Here is a 7322-nt window from a genome sequence, read left to right on the forward strand (position 1 = left end):
GATTACTTACTTGAAGTTCATAATATATTAATATATTGCATGTTATTCTCAACCTATTTTATATACTGTTAACTAAATAATTTACTAACAGATGGAACTACTAACTATATGAATAACAATTATGTAATAGATAAATGTAATTTAATGAATATCATTTCTTAAGGAAAGATGTGATATTATTATAAATTTTTGTCATGTTATACTGGTTGAAACTGTTTTTTCCCTCTGGTCTTAAAATATAGTCACTGTTATTCATGCTGTGTTTTAGTCAATGCTCCTTTCTGATGTTCTTATTTTGTTCTACCAATAGGCATTATATGTTTGTATATTTATTTATACTCTGAGGCTATGTGGAGAAAATTTTGTGGTTTTATTTGTTAAATAAAAAGAAACATAGGTAAGATAAAAGTCTAGTTAGTGGGAGATTTTTTAAAAAATACTAAGACAAGATATTCTTAAACCATATCTATATATGAAAACATACTATTTAATGCTTCACATGAGCAACAGTATTGCTTATGAAAAAAATACTGTAACTGCTACTAAACTCATAAGCCATTGAATTACAGGGTGCTAATAATATTTATTACTAGAGGCCTGGTGCACAAAATTCATGCATGGTGGAGGGGCAGGGGTTCCCTCAGCCCAGCCTGCACCCTCTCCAATCTGGGACACCTGGCTCCTAACTGCTCACCTGCCTCCTGCCTGATCTCCTCTACTAGTCCCCCTGCACTCCTAACCACCTCTGCCTGCTGGCCTGGTCGCCCCCAACTGCCCCCCTTCCAACCTGGTTGCCTCCAACTGGCCCCCCCTGCTGGACTGGTTGCCCTTCTCTTCCCCCCTCTGCCAATCTGGTTGCCCTTCTGCCAACCCCTGCCAGCCTGGTCACCCCTTACTGCCCCCCTTGCAGGCATGGTTGCCTCCAACTGGCCCCCCTGCTGGCCTGGTCACCTCCAACTGCCCCCCTGCCAGCCTGGGCGCCCTTAACTGCACCCCCCTGCCGACCTGGTCACCTCCAAATGCCCCGCCTGCCAGCCTGGTTGCCCCTCACTGCCCCCCTCTGCTGGCCTGGTCGCCCCTCACTGCCCCCACGCCAGCCTTGTTGCCCCAACTCAGTCTGTTCGGTCATCTGTTTGGTCGTCCGTTTGGTTGCGATGGCCCCTTGCTCTTTATATATAGAGATACTTTTAGAAATAATATATTAATTTACAGTATGAATAAGTTCAATTGAATAAAAGTAATAAACCATGAGATAAAAACAAATATAATGAATCCATACAAAATCCCAACCTGATGAAAGAAAAGGAACTTTTTTGTTTTTAGTGACAATGCTCCAGATAAAGTCCTATTTTAATTGTGTAAGGTGTCACTGTATAGGATGCAAATAAAGTTATAACTTGTCAATCACTCTAATTACCTAGTGCAGCTGAAGTCTACTAAGAAGTTCACTTAATCTCTGACTGTTTATTTTTATGGGGGCAAATATTTTTTACTACTTTGCTTTCACCATTAACTTTTCATTAGCTCAGTATCAATAATGAAGAAAACATGTTAGGTTCTCTTTCAACTGCTAACTGGAGCCTCTTTCATTAACCTTCATAACTAAAAGATTCAGTACTTCTGGAACATTCTATGTTTACTAAAAAAAATGTTCTATATGAAAGCATTTTTGGATGCAAGTGTGTTTGTTGTTTGTAAATAGAGCCAATAATGTATTCATTTTTAAGAATATACAATCAACTGAGGTATCTGAAACTGCAAGTATATTTATTTTGTAAACTAATGAAAATCAAAATGATAAGATGAAATGAATTGCACATAAACAGAAAATTATATCTGTCAGAAGACAGCTCTGAAGTAAACACTTTTGAAATCACTCAACTACCAATATTGTTACCTTTCATCCTTCCTACAGCAGGATATATTAAACCAGTTATCATTATCTGTTTACTTAATTGCTAAGAAGTCTGGTTTGTTATTCTCAGTGAGTTATGGGTAAGTTGAGCAGAGCATATAAGGCTTTTTTGTATATTCTAAGTAGAATAAAGTTTCTATTTTTTATTCTAGAGTGAAGAAAAAATTAACTGAGCTTCACCAAAGTCCTGTGATAGTAACCATTCTCACATAATAGGCAGACGGATTTTTATTTGAGTCAGGAAACTATTAGGTATGCATATTGTGTTAGCATATATGGAAGTCCAAGACATGAACCCCTCAACAAGTTATGATACATAATTACATTGGCTTTTCTACATTAAATCTCAGCATCTGGAAGATTTCCATATACAAACCCAAAGAAAATACTTTGCCTCAGGGACATATAGGACACATCATGTTTGTGGATTTGTGAATGAGAGGTTAAATATGAAATCTTAACCATAACCAGGAACACTCTCTCTGGACTTGGATGGAAAAAACAACACAATATTCTTTTTCTGGGTCCACTTTGGTGTCTGGATACTAAATGTGATTTCCCTAGTAAGGACATTGGGAGTGGAGGGAGTGGTAGGAAAAGAAAATATGACTCATTAACTACACTTCTCAAATGGGAAACCCATTAGATGTTCTGCGATATGTCATACAGTAAATTAACAAATGAAGTGGAAACGTACTCCATCTGGTTTTATTACCCATCCTGTCATCAGAGTGATTCAATCAGTGAACCAGGTTGAGAATTAAAGGGGAGGAAGGGACTCTGAACAACTGCCAAATAAAATAATGATGAGTCCCCATGATTCTTGCTGTCCTTTGTGTGAAATAAAGGCAGGCACCCTTTTGGAAAGATACAGCCCTGCTGGGATGTCTGACTTGCACATGAAATTCACATTCAAGATATGTTGGATAGTACATGGCATCAGAAATTTTAGTTAAGTGCACAGGTTATTCTGAGAAAAGTACTTAATAATCCATTAATTCTCCTCTAGCATTAATGGTTCTGTTAAGAGACCACAGAAGATGGGAAAAGGTAGATAATAGCATAAGACAATTATAACACTGAACATTTGAAGGCCAAAAAGTAAAACAGTCACATGTGATCCCTGAAGTTGGTCAGGGCATCACTGAAACTCATAGAGATAGGTCACATCGGGTCATCTACGTTTCCCATGAAAGAAAGGCATGAGTGAACAAGCAGAGGTAGAAACCCTGGAGCACACATTACATGTGTAAATAACCCTGTTTTGCTAAAAAAAAATGCACATCAAATTATGTGGAAGAATAGAGGAAGATGAGAATAGAAGGTCACAGAGGACACTAAATTTCAGGCTAAGCTGAATTTGTTATTCTTCACTCAATTGACAATAAAGGTTTGTTGAAAAAGAGAAGAGAAGTGACATAAACATAATTGAGCCTTAAAATGATTCATCTTGGGCCAGGAGAGCAAAGAACCTAAGAGTATTTGGCAATCTTTCAGGAGAAATGTAATGAAGACCTAGCTTCAAGAGGAAGCATGAGGAAATAAGAGAAAAACTAGACATACCAGGTGTCAAACACAGGACTTTATGAATGATTAAAAGGCATGGAGTATGAGAAGGACTCAAAGATGCCTGAGAATCAAATTTACAGGATAAGGAGAATTAAATTATTATCCAACTAGAAGCCCGGTGCATGGATTCATGCACATTGAAAGCAAATTAGTCAGAAGAAATATTTTCGAGGCCGGGGATGAACTGTAGGAGGTTGGCTCCAGGGTGTGTCCGGCACTTCTCACCATTCCCTATCATGAGACACCAGCTGCAAGCTAACCTACTGATCGGAGCGTCTGCCCCCTAGTGGTCAGTGCGCATCATAGCGACTGATTGAACAGTCGAACAGTCAGACACTTAGCATATTAGGCTTTTATATCCTATACTAGAGGCCAGGTGCACAAAAATTTGTGCACTCGGGGGGGTGGGGAGTGGGGGTCCCCCAGCCCGGCCTGTGCCCTCTCACAGTCTGGGACCCCTCGGGAGATAACGACCTGCTGGCTTAGGCCTGCTCCCGGGTGGCAGAGGGCAGATCCAATCCCTAAGTGCAGCCCCTGGTCAGGTTCAGAGCAGGGCTGATTGGGGAGTTGGGGCGCCGCCCCCTGTCATGCACAGAGCAGGGCGGATCAGGGGTTTGGGGCGCTGCCCCCTGTCACTCACAGAGCAGGGCCAATCAGGGGGTTGGGGCGCTGCCCCCTGTCACTCACAGAGCAGGGCCCGTCAGGGGGGTTGGGGCTCCGTACCCTGTCACACACAAAGCAGGGTCGATCAGGGGGTTGAGGAGCTCCCCCCTGTCACTCACAGAGTAGGGCTGATAGGGGAGTTGGGGCACCGCCCCCTGTCACACACAGAGCAGGGCGGATCAGGGGGTTGGGGCGCTGTACCCTGTCACACTCAGTGCAGGGCCAATGGAGAGGTTATAGCTCTACCCTGTCACACACAGAGCAAGGCCCGTGGAGGGGGGTTGGGGCGCCGCCCTCTATCACCCACAGAGCAGGGCCGATCAGGGGGTTGGGGTGCCGCCACTGTCACACTCGGGGCATGGCTGATGGAGAGGTTATGGCTCTACCCTGTCACACACAGAGCAGGGCCCGTGGGGGGGGGGGGGAGGTGGTTGGGGTGCCGCACCCTGTCACACACAGAGCAGGGCCAATCAGGGGGTTGGTGCGCTGCACCCTGTCAAACACAGAGCTGCAGGGCAATCAGGGGATTGGGTAGCTCCCCCCTATCAGGCACAGAGGAGGGCTGATCAGGGGGTTGGGGTGCCTTCCCCTGTCAGGAACAGAGCAGGGCGGATAGGGAGGTTGTGGCCCCGCCCCCTGTCACACACAGAGCTGCAGGGCGATCAGGGGGTTTGGGCGCTGCCCCCTGTCACACTGATCCCGGTGCCAGGAGCTTCGCTGCTCCGCTGATCCCGGTGCCAGGAGGCATATTATCCTTTTACTATATAGAATAGAGGCCTGGTGCATGGGTAGGGGCTGGCTGGTTTGCCCTGAAGGGTGTCCTGGATCAGGGTGGGGGTCCCCACTGGGGTGCCTGGCCAGTCTGGGTGAGGGGCTGAGGGCTGTTTTCCAGGTGGCAAGTGACTGAAGCTCCCAACCGCTCCTTGTTTTCTTTTTTTTTATTTTTATTCTGGGCCAGCTTTAGCTCTGAGGCCTCGCTGCTGAAAACATTGATACAATGTTGCGGTCTGGCTGGCTTTCAGTCCGGCTGGTTTCTGGGGTTTTGTTTAGCTTCTTATTTGCAACATAGTACATAGTTGCTTAGAGTTGCACCTGAGAGGCCGGCAAGTGAGGCGGGGAACGTTGGAGTCCGCAGTCACTGAAGCAAGCAAGCCTCCCTGCTGGCTTCAGTGCATGGCTGCCGGCTGCCATCTTGGCTGACAGTTAATTTGCATAAGGATATGCTGATTAGCCAATGGGAAGGGTAGCAGTTGTAAGCTAATTACCATGTTTCTCTTTTATTAGTGTAGACTAGAGGCCTGGTGCACGGATTTGTGCACCATAGGGGTCCATCGGCCTGGTCTGCACCCTCTTGCAATCCAGGACCCCTCGGGGGATGTCAGAGGCTCAGTGCACAGATTTGGCCCCATCTTGCAGGCCAGGCCAAGGGTCCCCACTGGTGCACTAATCTGGCCTCTAGTATGCATATAAGATCTTTGGTTAATCTCTTCTGGCCCTCCCCCGAACTCCTTTCCCTCTGAGATTCATCAGTCGGTTCCATGTTTCCATGCCTGTCCATTGAGCATCTGCCCCCTGGTGGCCAGTGCACATCATAGCTAACAGTCAAACGGTCACTTAGGATTTTATATATCTACTAGAAGCCCGTTGCACAAAGATTAGCGCAATAGGCCTTCCTTCCCCTGGCTGCTGGCACCTGTTTTTCTCCGACACATGGGACCCAGGCCTTTGGTCTGGCCCCAGCGGAGAAGCCAAGCCTCTTCAGTCTTCAGTCTTCAGTCTTCACTCTTCACTCTTCACTCTTCACTCTTCATTCTTCACCCTGGCCAGAGCCTTCAGTCTTCACTCCATGCCTGCATATGCAAATTAACTGTCATCTTTGTTGGGTTAATTTGCATTGTCGCTCTGATTGGCTGGTGGGCATAGTGGAGTGACACCAATTTGCATGTTTCTCTTTTATTAGTGTAGATATATATAGATCTATAAAATAGATGAATATGCAAATTAGCCCAGACACCATAATGCGACGACCAAACAGCAGGGACCTGAGCAGCTGCAGGCTCCCAGCACCATCAGCCCCCTGAGCACCAGCACACTCAGGGGCCCCGTGCAGCCAGTGAGATGCCACCAGCCATGGGTGTAGGCGGGGCACCACCCTGAAACTTCCCTCCTAGGGCCTGTCCTACACCTGCCCTGAGTGCCTGCTTCTCTGTTTCCTGGGCTCTGTTTCCTTTTAAAATGCAAACCGCTCCAGCGAGCCCTGTTTGAGTCCTATATAAAATGGTTAGTATATATACAATAATTAGTATGTATATATACTAATAAAAGGGTAATATGCTAATTAGACAGGGAGACCTTCCAAGAGACCTTCTGGACAAAGCCATGGTGGTGGGGCCGAGGCAGAGGCGGTTAGGGGCGATCAGGCCAGGAGGGGAGGGCAGTTGGTGGCAAGCAAGCCTGCAGGGGGGGCAGTTGGGGCCCATGAGGCTGGCAGGGGGGAAGTTGGGGGCAATCAGGCCAGCAAGGGGGGGGGGGGGGGGATAGTTCAGAGCGAGTAGGCCAGCGGAGGGGGGCAGTTGGGGATGAGCAGTCCAGGGGGGGGGGGGCAGTTTGGGGAAATCAGGCCAGCAAGGAGGGGCAGTTGAGGGCAAGAAGGTCAGTAGGGGGGGCAGTTGGGGGCAAGCAGGCTGGCAGGCAGAGTGGTTAGGGGTGATCAGTCAGGCAGGCAAGTGAACGGTTAGGAGCCAGTGGCTCCAGATTGAGAGAGGGATGTCCAACTGCCGGTTTAGGCTCGATCCCACAGCTAGTTGGACATCCCCCGAGGGATCCCAGATTGAAAAGGGTCCAGGTCAGGCTGAGGGACACCCCCCCACACCTGTGCATGAATTTTGTGCACTGGGCCACTAGTATAGATATTAAAAGCATAATATGCAAATCGATCGAACAGCCGAACAGTGGAACAACCATCCAGACGACCATCCAGATGACCATCTGGGACCACACTATGACACCCACTGGTGCCAGGCCAGCCAATGTGGGTGTGATGCAATTGGCTGGGGTCATCGCCCCATGATCACCCCGCAGAGGGAGGCCCAGGTCACTGACCGGCAGGCTGCAGCGGGTGGGTGGGGCCTCCCTCTGGGAGAGAAGCCCAGGTCCTGGGTGCTGAGGGAAGCCA

Source organism: Myotis yumanensis, unplaced genomic scaffold, assembly GCF_028538775.1.
Source record: "Myotis yumanensis isolate MYYU_CA2020_CCGP unplaced genomic scaffold, mMyoYum1.0.hap1 SCAF_3, whole genome shotgun sequence".
Classification (NCBI taxonomy): Eukaryota; Metazoa; Chordata; class Mammalia; order Chiroptera; family Vespertilionidae; genus Myotis; species Myotis yumanensis.